At 45.3% G+C, this 13,474-nt stretch overlaps 2 protein-coding genes across 12 annotated transcripts in view; one reads left to right on the top strand and one right to left on the bottom strand.

The window, feature by feature from the left end:
* The window catches only part of CLCN3 (chloride voltage-gated channel 3), a 128,730-nt gene extending 121,972 nt beyond the window's left edge, over nt 1-6,758 (bottom strand). For 2 of the 10 annotated variants that reach the window (XM_043513374.1, XM_043513375.1), the window contains exon 1: nt 6,596-6,718. The gene's annotated coding sequence lies outside the window, so the exon portion shown is untranslated. Of the gene's footprint in view, nt 1-6,534 lie in introns of all 10 variants that reach the window. The other 8 variants (XM_043513370.1, XM_043513372.1, XM_038398577.2 and 5 more) reach the window with 7 other exon arrangements.
* A 63-nt stretch (nt 6,759-6,821) lies between these two features.
* The window catches only part of NEK1 (NIMA related kinase 1), a 137,214-nt gene continuing 130,561 nt past the window's right edge, over nt 6,822-13,474 (top strand). The window contains exon 1 of one of the 2 annotated variants that reach the window (XM_043513362.1): nt 6,822-7,247. The gene's annotated coding sequence lies outside the window, so the exon portion shown is untranslated. The remainder of the gene's footprint in view (nt 7,248-13,474) is intronic. The other variant, XM_043513351.1, reaches the window with a different exon arrangement.

Raw genomic sequence — 13,474 nt, 5'->3', positions numbered from 1 at the left:
TCTTTGTTGGGCCTGTCCTGTAGTAGGTGACTTCTGGATACTCTTCTGGCTCTGTCCATCTGTTTCTTCACTTCAGCAGGTGGGTATTGTAGTTGTAGGAATGTATGATAGAGATCTTGTAGGTGTTTGTCTCTGTCTGAGGGGTTGGAGCAAATACGGTTATATCGTAGAGCTTGGCTGTAGACAATAGATTGTGTGGTATGATCTGGATGCAAGCTGGAGGCATGTAGGTAGGAATAGCGGTCAGTAGGTTTCCGATATAGGGTGGTGTTTATCTGACCATCGCTTATTAGCACTGTTGTGTCCAGGAAGTGGATCTCTTGTGTGGACTGGTCCAGGCTGAGGTTGATGGTGGGATGGAAATTGTTGAAATCATGGTGGAATTCCTCAAGGGCTTCTTTTCCATGGGTCCAGATGATGAAGATGTCATCAATGTAGCGCAAGTAGAGTAGGGGCATTAGGAGACGAGAGCTGAGGAAGCGTTGTTCTAAGTCAGCCATAAAAATGTTGGCCTACTGTGGAGCCATGCGGGTACCCATGGCAGTGCCGCTGACTTGAAGGTATACATTGTCCCTTCAGTTAATCATAATCAGTTAACAGTGACAGAGAATAGGAATATTCGGGAAGGTCTGGCAAGAAAGATAAGAAGTTCATGTAACTGACTACAAGTGAAAATGAAATGAAGTTTCAAGATGTTGCAATACACATGATGTGTCTAATCCCCATTAGGTAGAAATATATTAATCTTTATATTGTGCTCATGCCTAGTGGTAAACCAGATTGGGCCCTATTGTGCTAGGTGCTGCACCGATATAGAAAGGGGCACCTTCTTGTTTTAGATTGTAAGATCTTGGGACAAGAAGCATCAAAGTTAAGGTGGTTTGCAGACCTTAACTCCAGTATTTTTTTAAATTTCTATGCAATATAGAAATGTTTTCAATTAACTGATAGCTGTAGTTTGTTTAAAAAAAATTTGGGGAGAGGGAGATTTGGGAATTTTATATTTGAAACTCTAGATATACAATTCCCACTATTACATGAAAATGCAGTTTTTAATCTTTATGGTACAACACCAGTGACATTCCTAGAACAGATAAAATATCAATATCATTTCTGAATTTCAAGTCTTAAAATGACTTGACCATTCCATTAAAATCAGTGTCTATACTGAATCCTTCATGTTGCCATAGGTTACGTCTGCTAAAGGAGAGGTAAGTATTAGCTCTAATGCACAGGTGCCCAACCCATGGTCCGCAGGCAATATATGATCAACCATGAGGCCTGTGGCCTTCGTTAACACAATATACTAACATTTTGTCATCATGTTAGGGTTATGTGTCATATGTTTTCCCCATTTTCTATAATTCTGATACATATTTTATGCACTAATTACTTTGTTTTTAAATAGACTAATTACTTTGTTTGTACACAGAAACAGCCTATCTATTTGGCCCTCACAAGGTTGTGTTTAGGGTTATTGACCCTTCTGTGTAGTAAGGTTGGGCACCATAATGCAACTGAAAACTGTGATGCTGTGTACCTTGATTGTGTGGTATCCAATGCAAAGTTTGTCATGTCTGGTGTCTTCGGAAAGCTCACGATGCATTGTTATAATAATGTTATAGGTTATAATTTCATGTGTATAGGTATGAGGCTGAAAATGTGTCCTCGTGGCTTATAACAAGCCCAGGCAAAACTCTCCAAAAGCAGAGGGGCAGTTCACACCTCATCAGGGCACGTATGGGACAAACCCAGCCCAGGAGGGAAGAAAGAACATGATAAAAGAGACATTAGCCATGCTCTCTCTTCCACCTCCATCTACAGACACCACTACCAAGTGACTGAAGTGCTGATCAAAGGGGAGAGCCTGGCTGAAGGGCAATCAGCCAGCCTCTGATGAGAAGTATCTAAGTTCTTAAGGGTACTGAAAGTGTTAAGATCAGCTTAGAACGTGTTTTGCTTTTATTTCATTTGATCAAATCTGACTTCTTGTTCTTTGATTTATAATTACTTAAAAAAAATTTTGTAGTTAATAAATTTGTTTATTCTACCTGAAGCAGTGTGTTTGGTTTGAAACATGCCTGAGACTCTCCCTCGCACCAGGACCACTGTTATCTAAGCGATAACAGCACAATAAAGATAATGGATTTCAAGAAGGCAGACTTTAGCAAACTCAGGGAGTTGGTAGATAAGATCTCCTGGGAAACAAGTCTAAGGGGAAAAACAGTTCAAGAGAGTTGGCAGTTTTTCAGAAAGAAAACTGATTAAGGGCACAAAAGAAAACAATCCCACTGTGTACAAAAAAAAAAATAATAAAAAAATATCACCCTGTCTTAACCAGGAGATCTTCAATGATCTGAAACTCAAGAAGGAGGAGTTCTACAGAAAGTGAAACTAAGTCAAATCACAAAGGAAGGAAAAAAAAAACAAATATGTAGGTACAAGATTAGAAAGTCCAAGCCAAAAAACGAGATTAAACTAGCTAGAGACAAAGTATAACAAGAAAACGTTGTATACATACCTTAGAAGGAAGAGGAAGACCAAGGACAAAGTAGGCCTGTTACTCGATGAGGTGAGAAAAATAACAGAAAATGTGGAAATGGCAGAAGTGCTAAATGACTTTTTTGTTTCACTTTTCACCAAAAAAAGTTAACAGCAATTGGAGGTCTAACAGTGAATGCCAGTGAAAATGAGGTAGGATAAAAAGGCTAAAATACGGAAAGAACAAGTTAAAAGTTACATAGGCCTTGTCTACACTACACAGTTTTGTTGGCAAAAGGCAGCGGAGGTGCCCATATTACAATGCTCCTCCCACCAACAAAACTCTCCTGCTTTGCTGACAAAATATAACCACCTTGACAAGAGGTGTAGAGCTTTTTGCAGCAAAGTTAAATAGACAAAAAGTCAGTGTACACATTGCATTCATTAGTTCACCGTAATTGGCCTCTAGGAGGCCACAATGCTCACCGTGACTGCTCTGCTCACCGTTTTGAACTCTGCTACCCCACATCCAACTACACAGGCACAGGCCCCTTCCCATTCAAAGCACCAGAAAGTTTTGAAATTGCTCAGCATGGAGAGCTACTGCCCAGCTGAGCATGCCAGCTCCTGGCAGCAAACACACTCCTCCCTGGACTACAGGGGAGGAAGTGGATCTCCTTGGTCTGTGGGAGAACTCAGATGGAATCAAAACACTATCACGGAATCCTGCTCTCCCAGGCACTAGGATCACAGTGGCAGGCAGTGTAGGCTGCTGTTGGGGAGAAGTGGAAGGAAGACTCCTGATGTGCTGTGCAGAGCCAGGGAGGGAGGTGGGGGCTGATGTCAGAGTGTCCCTCTCCTCTCCTCCCCACCATGTAGCCGTCTCTGCTGAGTCGGGGTGAGGAGACAGGGGGACACCAGCTGTCTATGCACCAGCCTCTGCCTCAGTATTGGTTGCTTCTGGCTGCTGCCTGAACAAGTGTTCAGGCTGGTGAGTGCTATACTTAAATAAACAGCATGCCAACATACTCACTCTCCTCCAATACACACACTCTCTGTCACACACTTCCCCCCCCCCCACACTTCTGTGGACTTCTTGTGTTAGTGTTCAGCAATGTCAGCTTGGTCATATTTGAGTGCTACTTTCAAAAGTGATTTAAAATGCGTAACTTTTCAGACACACGCACAATCTTTACAAGGTTCATAGCATGGTGCAAACGAACAATGCCAGGCTCAGCACACTACAGCAACACACATTGCTGTGGCTCGATGTTAATATGCTCCTTCAAGGCATCCCCCAGCCATATAGCTCCCTGTTAGGCTCCTCTTATAGCCTTGTGTTCATAACAAACAGCACAATGGGAACAGCAGTGCAGGATCCATGCTTTCTGACAGAGATGACAGGGTTGCAGATTATCAAAGCAGTTGAAAAGCAGCTGGCAATCTAGCAGGATGCCCATGGAATGATGGGATTGAGAAACCTTCATGATGTGACACTGTACCTGCCCCCAGGAGGCATTGCAAACCCTTCCTAAACCAGCCTGCACCCAGTTGCACAGTGGGATAGCTACCCACACAGCACTGCTCTCTGTGTAAATGCAAGAACTGCAATTGTGGATGTGCTCCACCAACACAAAGAGTATAGTGTGGACATGCAACAGTGGTTTAAATACAGCAGTGGTTGTACATCAGCATAACTTGCATCAAAAAAGCTCTGTAGCGTAGACATAGCTTTAGACAAATTAGATGTTTTCAAGTCACCAGGGCCTGATGAAATTCATCCTAGAATACTCAAGGAGCTGACTGAGGAGATATCTGAGCCATTAGCAATTATCTTCAAAAAGTCAGGGGAGAGATTCCAGAGGACTGGAAACGGGCAAATATAGTGCCAAAAGGGAAATAAGGACAACCCAGGGAATTACAGACCAGTCAGCTTAAATGCAGTACCCAGATAGATAATAGGGGCAAACTATTAAGCAATCAATTTGCAAACATCTAAAAGATAATAAGGTGATAAGTAACAGTCAGCATTGATTTGTCGAGAACAAACTGTGTAAAACCAACTTAACAGCTTTCTTTGACAGGTAACAAGCTTTGTGAATGGTGGGGAAAGCAGTAGATGTAGTACATTTTGACTTTAGTAAGGCTTTTGGTACAGTCTCACATGACTTTCATAAACAAACTAGGGATATAAAACCTAGATGGAGCTACTATAAAGTGAGTATATAACTGGTTGCAAAATGGTTCCCAGAGAGAATTATCCGTTGTTTACAGTCAAGCTGGAAGGGCATATCAAGTGGGGTTCCACAGGATCAGTTCTGGGTCCAGTTTTGTTCAATATCCTCATCAATGATTAAGACAACGGCATAGAGTACACATATAAAGTCTGCAGACAATATCAAGCTGGCAGGGGTTGCAAGTGCTTTGAAGGACAGGATTAAAATTCAAAATGATCTGGACAAACTGGAGAAACAGTCTGAAATAAATAGGATGAAATTTAATAAGGACAAATGCAAAGTACTCCACTTAGAAAGGAACAAGCATTTGCACACAGACAAAATGGGAAATGACTGCCTAGGAAGGAGTACTGCGGGAAAGGGATCTGGGGTCACAATGGAGCACAAGCTAAACATGAGTGAACAATACAACACTGTTGCAAAAAAAGAATGTTCTGGGATGTATTAGCAGGAGTGTTGTAAGTAATTATTTCGTTCTACTCCACGCTGATCAGGCTTCAGCTGGAATATGGGTCCAGTTCTGGGCACCACATTTCAGGAAAGATATGGACAAATTGGACAAAGTCCAGAGGGGGGCAACAAAAATGATAAAAGGTCTAGAAAACATGACCTCTGAGGAAATACTGAAAAAATTGGGTTTGTTTAGTCTGGAGAAGACAGAGGGGACATAACAGTTTTTGAGTACATAAAAGGGTGCTAAAAGGAGGAATGAGAAAAATTGTTCTCCTTAACCTCTGAGGAGGAGGACAAGAAGCAATGGTCTTAAATTGCAGCAAGGGTGGTTTAGGTTGGACATTAGAAAAAAACTGTGTCATGGTGGTTAAGTATTGGAATAAGTTGCCTAAGGAGGTTGTGGAATCTCCCTCACTGGAGATTTTTAAGAGCAGATTAGACAAACATCTGTCCGGGATGTTCTAGATAATGCTTGGTCCTTCCTTGAGTGCAGAGATGGACTAGACAAACTCTCAAAGTCCTTCCAGTCCTACAATTCTACATCAATTCCTGTTACTAATCTCTTCCAATATCTTCTCTAGTTATTTAAGGGGCAAACTGGCATGCTCCAACACAAGTGTCTCATAACCAATCTTCCTTGTGCTAAGCCATTCTACCAGCCAAGGCCATGAGGTGAGGTGAGGTGAGGAAACTAAGGCAGATGGAGTTATTCAATGCTAAAACAGGGAGCATGTGCACCAAAGGAATAAATATTGCAGCCGATTATACAATATTCAAGATGGGGAGTTTCTAAGGAGAAAGACCTTATCCTATGCATGTAGAGATGCCAGCAAACAGCACTGTCATTTCTTGAGGATAAAGCTTTAGAAGGGGGGGGGGAAGGAATTCAGCTACCTTACTCATATGTTCTTAGGAGGCCACCAACGCTGTGTATACCATCTCCCTTATAAACACTCGCTCAGACAGAAATCGTCACTGTGTTAATTACCATGGCAGGACTACAGAGCAACATGGACCCCCAGCTTCAACCCACTGCACAGAGGCGGCAGCCAACTTGCCCCAGGCACGCACTGGGGGCTCAGCGAGGAATAACACCTGCACTTGACCCGCTCCCCGCCGCACAGCGCCCCAGGAGACAGGCGCAGAGAAGCCCATAGCCCCTGGCAGGCCAGGAGAGCGTGGAAATAGGCACAGCGTCATTACGGACACCGGCAGCGCCCACAGGCGCCACAGCCCCAAGGCTCGGGGGACACGGACACCTCCCCGCGTCGCCTCTAAACCCAAGAACTACCGCGCCCCCCAGCGCTGACTCCAGACCAGACTCTCCCCATCCTCGCAGTCCCAGGGCCCGGGCTGCAGCTACCGTCACGTAGCGCCCGCGCGAGGCTGCCCCGTCCCGTGTCCCTCCGCCGGGCCCCCAGTACCTGGCCGGGTGGCGCCGCCTGCTGTTCCCGAGGGAGGCGCTCGCGCATCCTCCTGCTCCTAGGCATGGGCAGGGCGGAGACGCTTGCTCGGGGCGGGATCCCCCTTCCCCTCGCCAGCGCTCGCTCAGCCGGCCGCACTCCACCCCGCGCGTGGGCGGGGCTTCCTCCCGCACATGCGCACAGCAGCCCCGCCACTTCCGCCACGCCGCGGCCCACTTCCGGTACTGTCAGCGGCGGGGGCACCCACGCTGCCTCTCCCCGCAGGGCCCCGCCCCGCCCCTCACTCTAAGGAGGCGCCCCGCAAAGCTTGGCCCCGGGGCAGGGAGCAGCGCCGGGTGACTAAGCCCCGCCCCTGGGCTGGATGGGGCCCCGCCCCGCACGCTGGGGCCACTCACCCGCCTGTAGTGCGACAGCATCGCAGCTATACAGAGCCCCGGCCCCGGCCCCGGCGGGGGTGTCCTCACCGCAGCTGTGAGCCGGGCTACGTCCTCAGCTCCCGTATCCGCATTCCCCCTAGAGGCCAAGCCGCCTCCTAACTAGCTCACCTTTAAAACCCCACCTGGCTGGAGCTGGAGACATTTGGGTGTGGATGGAAGTTGGGTTAGGGATAAGGCTGGAGTTACACCTCAGCTAATGCTAATGCCACGGAAAGGTGAGCCTTCACAGCAACAGCAGGACTAACATTAGGGCCCTACTAAATTCAGGGTCCGTTTTAGTCAATTTCATGGTCATAGGAATTTAAAAAATCATTAATTCCATGTTTTCAGATATTTAACTACGAAATTTCATAGTTCTGTAATTGTACACAAAGGAGTTGTGGGGGGAGTCGCAAGGTTATTTTTTTGGGGAGAGGGGAATTGCTGTACTGCTGCTCTTCTGCCTTCAGAAATGGGAAGTTGGAGAGTGGCAGCTGCTGGCCAGGAGCCGAGCTCTGAAGGCAGAGCCACTGCCAGCAGCAGTGCAGAAGTAAGGATGGCATCATAGGTGCTGATTTCCCCTTTGCCTGGTGGGTCCTGACCCCTCCCTGCCCTGCCCTGCCTCACCTCTTCCCACCCTTGCCTCAAGTCCCTGTCCCATCTCCTCTCCTGAGTGCGCTTTGTCCCCCAGTCCTCCCGGAAAGTCCTAAGCACTGCCAAACAGCTGTTAGGCAGTGGGGTGAGGAAGCCCTGGGGGGGAGGAGCAGGGAATGCAGCGCACTCAGGACCAGGAGGAGGCGGCAGCAGCAAGGTGAGGGCAGAGGGAGCTTGGCTGCTGGTGGGTGCAGAGCACCTGCTAATTTTTCCCTATGGGTGCTCCAGCTGTCAGCGCCTATGGGTGGAATGGTATAATATTGCCAGCCTTACTTCTGCACTACTGCCTGCAGAGCTGGTCCCTCAGTCAACAGCCACCACTCTGGCTCTCCAGCTCTGAAGGAAGACAAAAGGGTGGCATTGTATGGCTTTGCCACCCTTACTTCTGCACTAATGATGATGGGGCAGTGCCTTCAAAGCTGGGCATCTGGCCAACAGCCGTCGCTCTCCGGCCACACAGCTTTGAAGGCATTGCAGAAGTAAGGTGACAATACTGTGACCTCCCCCCTAAAATAACCTTGCAAATCCCTTTTGGGTCAGGAGCCCCTTATTGGAGAAATACTGGTCTCCCCTGTGAAATCTGTATTGTCTAGGGTAAAATCACAAAAGATCAGATTTCAGGGTCCATGATATGTTTTTCATGACCAAGAATTTGGCAGGGCCTCCCTATAACCAACACTGCTGCTAACCCATTGCTGCTGCCGCCCCCCTCCCCCCTCCCCCAGCAGGAATAGTCCTCTTCTCCCCATAGGCTAGTAATTAATAGGGCCCCCCCCAAGCAATTGCTTAGTCTGCTTATGCCTAGCCCTGGTTCTGCCTTTAACTTAATTGCTCTGAAAGCATGAGACCCTCCTGTCTGAGATACAAAAAAATCCCTGCTAGCTGGTACCAGCAGTGGATTGAGGATCACAGTTTTGTAATTTTCACTTCCCAGCTGGGGGTGTGACAATACAGGTTGATTGTAGAATGGGCCCCCATCCCGCAATGAAAACCACAAGCTTCAGCATGCTGTTAATAGTGAGCTTGTTTTGTAGACACAGATGGTGCAGAATGATTAAATAATGCTTTCATGCATTAGCTATTTTCCTTTTTCATGTTCTCCAACTTGTGTCTCTTTCTCCTACTATTCAGTTGTTGCATGCATCTTTTCAGTTTTTAAACTTGCTATGTGACAGCCACACAAGAACTATTTTTATTCAGTTGAGAGTCTAAGGACTGATTAGTGTTCTTCCACCTTCTAAAAGGAATTAATAGAAAAACAAAAACATCTCCCATATCTTCTAACATAGAAAATAGACATAAAACCAGTCTTTTAATTAACCAAATATAAAGCACCGATATGTAAATTCAGATTAGATTAATCCAAGGCCAAATGTAATCCACAGAACTTGCTACAGAATTGAGTCCTAGAATCTAGCTTTCCTCATTGTAAAGAAAATGTTGAAAACTAACTAAAATATTACAGTTACTAGGTCAGGGTACAAGCACTGTACACACTTCAAATGTTATGTTTAAGCTCTCAAGTGCTTGGTGGGGTCTCCATATACTTACATCTCTAGTAGGAGAAACACAGGAGCAACCAAACTGCCAATCCACTGAAAGGGGACCTCCACTAAAATGTTCCGAGCCACTTTTGTAAGGTTACCACTGGTCCTTTCAGCCCTTTGAATCGGTCAGTGAGATCCCCTATTAAATGTTTTCTTCTCTTTGGAGTGAGGGAGACTGTAAAGTATTCGTAAGCCTTTTGGGCCTGAGCATAGCAGTGTCTATATAATTAGATTTTTTTAAAAATGCATTAAAAAGAGATTAAGGCTGCAGAGTCCAGCACTTAGATATTAGGAAAAGATCTGAATTAAAGTTGCCTGCACAACCTGCCCCTGCTGTATGTATCATGTAATCTTTAAATTACATGGTGTGACAAGGTAGCTAATGTTAGTATGGTGGGTCCTGCACTTTTCTTGGCCAGGGGCTAAGATACCACACCTTACCCCTGCTCTTGGGGCACCACTAGTGGCCCAGGAAGGTGGTAAAGGAGGGAAGTAGGAGAGGTGTCTGAGCTTGCTCTTCACTCTGGGGTCTAGCCCCTCTCAACCCCTGCAAGTTCTTACTATCTTCCCCCTTGGGTGGGGGGTACTTGCAAGTCCTTAGACCCTGGGACAGGGTCTCCCTTACTTCAGTTCACCCATCTTTCATATCTCCAAACTCTAGTTCTCTCCTTTCTTCCTGAAGCAGATGGTTTTATTAGGTTCCTGACAGGGCCTTAATTGTCTGCAGGTGCTCTAATTAACCTGTAGCCACCCTCCCTAGTCTACAGGGAACCATGCCTTAATTAGCCTAGGGTTTATATATTTCCCCTCTCCCACTGCTCTCTGGCCCTTCTGTATCACAAACTATTCTTCTCCCCCAAAACCTCTTCCTCATTCACTGCAGAGCATGGACAATATTTATTTAATAAGTAGCTAATTAATGTTTTATTCTTATCATTTAATGTGTGCCATGCAGTAACGATGCTGTCCTTGGTGGTACACTTCTGAGAGTATCAATTCAGGGCAAATTGCTTATAGCAGGGCAGTTACAGCCCAAGGCTAGCACTTCATAGGCACACCAAACAAGCCAGACAGAGAGGACTTTGGGTTTACCCCAGTGGCTAACCACAAGTCATACAAGCAATTCCCTTAGACACTCCAGTTTTCCAGTATCACCACCAGTGCCACTAGTTATGGGGATGAATGGTTATGAAAACCAATACCCCAGTAAAAGAAAAAAGGTTCTCCTGATCCCAGAGGGCCAAGCCCCAGACGCAGGTCAATATATAAATCAGATCTTACCCACAAATCATGCTGTTGCCAATCCTTTAGAATCTAAAATAAAGGTTTATTCATAAAAGGAAAAAGATATAGATGAGAGCTAAAATTGGTTAAATGGAATCAATTACATACAGTAATGGCAAAGTTCTTGGTTCAGGCTTGTAGCCATGATGTAATAAACTGTAGGGTCAAATCAAGTCTCAGAGTATATCCATAACTGGGATGGGTCATTCAGTTCAGAGCTTCAGTTTGTAGCAAGGTTCCTCCAGAAGTAAGAAGCAGGATTGAAGACAAGATGGAGGGGTTTTCAGGGCCTTTTATATCCTCTTCCCATGGAAGAACCCCTCTTTGTTCTAACTGTGGAAAATCACAGCAGCAAGATGGAGCTTGGAGTCACATGGGCAAGTCACATGTCCATGCATGACTCAGTTTGCAGGCTGATGCCATTGTTTACATGTTAGTTTGAACGTTCCCAGGAAAGCTCAGATGTAGATTCGCATCTCCCAAATTCCATTGTCAATTAAGTGTTTCTTGATGGGCACTTACTGAGAATTGTCCCTTCTCAAGAAGCTGACCAAATGCTTCATTGAGGCTATTTAGAATCAAACACATTGAGATACAAGTACATAGCCAATATTCATAATTTCAACTACAAAAATGATACATGCATACAGATAGCATAATCATAACCAGCAAATCATAACCTTTTTATAGACACCTCACATGACAATCTTTGTACAATATTTGCTGCAAATATAGAACAGTGGTTGCAACAATGATCTATACGGTCACAGTTTATGTCAATAATGTCACACATGCCCACCTTCCCATTATTTCCTGCAAGATATTCAAACTCCATTCTCAATGCAGAATAATTAGTTTCCTCACGGGTTTTCCTATAGCATACATCACTGTAGTATCTTAGTGCTTTCCAAATGTTCATTACTTTATTTTCACTACAGCTCCTGAAAACAAAGGGGGTGGTATTACCCCATTTTATAGATGGAGAACTGAGACACAGAGATTAAAATAAAAAAGTATCCACTAATTTTGTATATATCATTTGTGACAGCTAGTGTCAGGCAACTATAAGTATAGGTGGCACTACCAGCTGTCACTGATGCAATGGAAACTACAGTACCTACTATGCACATGCTCTAGAGGGCTGGACAATGGAATTTTGGCGTAAATGCAATAATGCACTAAGTTAAAGAAAATAGGCTGATCAATGTGGATATACGTAACCATTTCAGCAGCAAACTTCAGTCTTGAAATGGTTCAGTTCTCTATGTGGTGTGGCTTAAGTCTGTATGAGGGAGCATCCAAGAGATGTGAAAGCTGCCAATTAGAACAGATTTTTTTCTAGAATTATTAAGATGAGCAGGCGTGTAAGAGGTAAATAAAGGTATTTATCATGCACAAACATTTTAATTTCTAATTCTTTAATATAGGTAGGTAAAAATCACTTCTGACATAGTTTTTTCTCCAATCTAAAATTTACAAGAATTCCTATAAGTGATTTACAGACCAGACCCACTGGTAGGGACCCAGTGTGTTCCCTTATGGTGTGTTTGGCCTGCATACCTGGATAGCTTAACACTGCTATAAACATTTTGTAGGTAAATGGTCTCCCCAGGGGGTTCTGTGTCCTCTACCAAGTGGTCCTGGAGAGGATTTGATCACACCCTAAGTCAACCAGGCCTGTCACCTCAGCCCCATCCACATAGATGAGGATGGTCAGCTTGGCCAGGCTTAGTTTGCCTGCCCAGCTTTCTTGCCTGCCTGCACATATCTGCACTCCATGAAGGGGCAGCCTCAGCTCATGCTACATGGACACCCTCATGAAAGCAGACTACTGGCCCTGGGTGGGGGCAGGGTCAGAACCTGGTTCAGACCCTTGGGCAGATCTTTCCCAATAAAACAAGCCAGAACCAGCACCCTGGTTTTCCTTTATTGGGAATAGCAGGTGGTTCGTGCTCTTCTTCCCAGATTCTGCTCTACGTTGTCCAGGCTTCCCTAGCAGAACCTGCAAGCCCCTCAGCCCTGACTTTCGAGGGCTTTCCTCTGCCAGAGTTGACCCCTTTGTTTCACTATATGCCCGTAAGGCAGCCATATAATTCTCCATCAGCTGGACAGCCTCAGCTAATGTCTTCTACCCCATGTCAGATGTATTTGAGCACATTGCTGGACCTATAAGAGTTTTGCAGTCTGATACAACAGAACCCGTTTGTGTTTCTGGCTTCAGCCAGCATCTGTAAAGGGCTGTAGTCTCTCAGCCATTTTGGGGGGATGGAGGACAGACTCTCAGGGGATACTTTTCCTAGAATCATCAGCAATAGATCTCATCTGTCCAAAATGGCTGTATTGGCCTGGACATAGTCCTGATCAGCTACTGCATCAAGCTCCAGAAAGTACTGTGATCTGCCTCTGTCAAATAAGGCGCCATCAGCAGCCCATTGCTTAGGTGGCCACTATGCTGCCACAGCCACATGCTCAAAAGTCATTGGAATGCCCATTTTTTTGAGGCTTACTGGTGTCCCCAGGGCTGAGCCTACAAGAGAACCCTGACTAGCCCTAGCAGTTTGCAAGAGAGTCAAAATATGTTGTACTAGCCATTGCTGCTCCTGTTGCTGAGCTGCTAATTCCTAAATCAGCTGCTGTTGCTGCATTGCCTGCTACTGCTTCTCCACATCCACTTTAACATTCATTCTAGATTCACATTACTACAGAACAGGTAACTCACTTCCTCAAGCCTTGGGATGATTGAAGATCTGGGTTACTCCAGCCTCTCTCTTCTACAGAGGATTGGTTGTTGCCTACATTCTCCAACATATGTGACAGAAATACTCCTGCACTTATGACAAAAGTTCCCAGTCACAGGAACAAGGCAAAAGGTCTTTATTTGGAAAGGGCACCACGTTCCACACTCTTACTCATCAGGAACAGACTGCTCACTGGTAGTATATTAAAACAATAGCCCTGCATTAAGCTTACCTTCCCTC

This window comes from Dermochelys coriacea, chromosome 4 (genome assembly GCF_009764565.3).
Source record: "Dermochelys coriacea isolate rDerCor1 chromosome 4, rDerCor1.pri.v4, whole genome shotgun sequence".
Taxonomy (NCBI): Eukaryota; Metazoa; Chordata; order Testudines; family Dermochelyidae; genus Dermochelys; species Dermochelys coriacea.
Note: the sequence above shows the minus strand (reverse complement) of the source record. Positions and strands in the feature narration are given on the sequence as shown.